We start from the raw sequence: 2,151 nt of genomic DNA on the forward strand, positions 1-2,151 counted from the left end.
TCCCTAACAAACATATATCACGAGCTAGGGTGTCCCTTGGTTGCTCAATTCAATCATTCAAACATTTGCAAATAAGTAAATAAACATAAAATGAGGTACCACGGACCGTTGAAGTTCAATTTTTAAACATTCTTTGACACTACACTCAAAATAGGATGCCAATGAGCTCAAGACACCTAAAAACTTTAAAAACAAAATACAAACCTCTTTTAAAATTTTTGGTATTTTCAGGAATTTGCTGCAATTTTTATAATTTTTAACAATTTATAAAGGCAAAAAACATAGGAAAATAGAAAAAAAAATAAAATAAATTTAGAAAGAATAAGAATTAGTCTAAAATCCTTAAATGTTCAAGAAGACTCCCTAAAATTATCAAATAGAATTTTAAAGAAAATGAACTAGAAGAAACACTTTATCAAATTGGAAATAGCCAAATAAAAGCAAAATAATTAATAAATAATAAAAAATTAAGAGAACAACTTAATATGAAATAAGATTTTTTTTTATTGGCCACTCCTTTTTATGAATTTTTGAGATTCAAAACTAATTTTTTAATATTTTAAAGTCGAAAACAAATTTTTAATAAATAAATAACAATAATGAAATAAGATGGACTGATCAAACGGTCTGAGTGACCTAGTTTAAGTAGCACATGTGTTGGGCATGTGACGTGTATGGGGAGACTGAAATCATGTCGATTATCTTCTCTAGCCAAGATCCAACGATATGTTGGAACCCTAATGACACCTTCGATTGAAACACCTCACTCCGACCAATTTCAGCATTGAAAAATTTCGAACCACCACCTTCGAATCCTTTTAGCCTCCAAATCTCCCTCTAACAAAAAATATGACCGATTTAAGTCCCAAACCTCTTTATTCGTGACTGGCAAACAATCACCTATGATAATGCTGGCGACGATAGTTTGATGCAGTCCTTGCTTGTTTTGTGTGTTTTTTAGCCAGTTTTGACTCTTTGAATCTCTACTTACCTCTTTTGGGACTTTTCGTGGGTTTATGCGTGTGAAAACATGCTTTTCTCAAGCTTTCTCTTCTTTTTTGTTTTTCCAGCTAGCTAACAGCTCCAACCACTCTTTTCTATATTTTTCTCTACATTCTCTCACTATTCAAAGTCTTTTCTAGGTTTTAAACACAAATATGACCTAAAAATCTAAGCTTTACCTTGAATTTCATGTCAAACATAGGCTAACTTATCTTGAATCACAAATACCCTTAAGCATGCTTCCATGACCAAATTATATGTATTCATACCTAAAACTAATAACTTACCACAATAACGGTGAGAACAATGTAACTTTTATCTAATGCATGAAGAAAAAGTATAAAAATCTCACCCTAGTTAGCAAATAACATGATTATGAAGTCTAATTATTCATACATGTGTACAAATAATGAAATCATGCAAACAAAAGTTGGAGAATGAGAGACTTACCTTGATCCTTTATAGGCTTTGCTTTCTCTAACCTAAGATGATCTCTTCTTTCTCTTGGATTGAATCTTCAATCTCTTAAGCTTAAGCCTTACTTCTTCTCTTTATCTCTTTCTCTCCTTTTCTCCTTATTTCTTCTCTTGCTCTTCTCTCTAGCTTGCTCTCTCTTCTTTGCTTCTTGGAAGTAGATGTACACTCCTTCCTCCTTTTCTATGTCTCTTCTTTAAAGCTTAAATCCCTTTAAATAGAGTAAAGTTAAGGTTTCCTTTCTTCTCTTTTTCCCAAAAATACCCTTATCTCAAAACGATCTTGCTTTCATGTCCAATGAGAGTGTTTGGGCACTATTTCTGCCCTATCCTTGTCCCCTTTTTAATTATAATAAGGATAAGTCTCCTTTCTTGATTAAATGAGCATCAAATTACAAATTAAGGCCCCAAATTACCCTAAATGCAAGATTGCCCTTTGAAATGCAAAGGAAAAGAATTGGATTTCAATTAACAACGCTTGAGTTTCCATTGATTCCTAAATTACTCTCCTAACCCTTAATCAATTCTAATTGTAGCTAAATTGATATTAGACAAAATAGGGTGTCAACACTAATAATAATGATGATGATGATGATGATGATGATGATAATACTAAGCACAACAACAATAACAATAACAACAACAACAACAACAACAACAACAATAATTATAATAA

This window comes from Malania oleifera, chromosome 12 (assembly GCF_029873635.1).
Source record: "Malania oleifera isolate guangnan ecotype guangnan chromosome 12, ASM2987363v1, whole genome shotgun sequence".
Lineage (NCBI taxonomy): Eukaryota > Viridiplantae > Streptophyta > Magnoliopsida > Santalales > Ximeniaceae > Malania > Malania oleifera.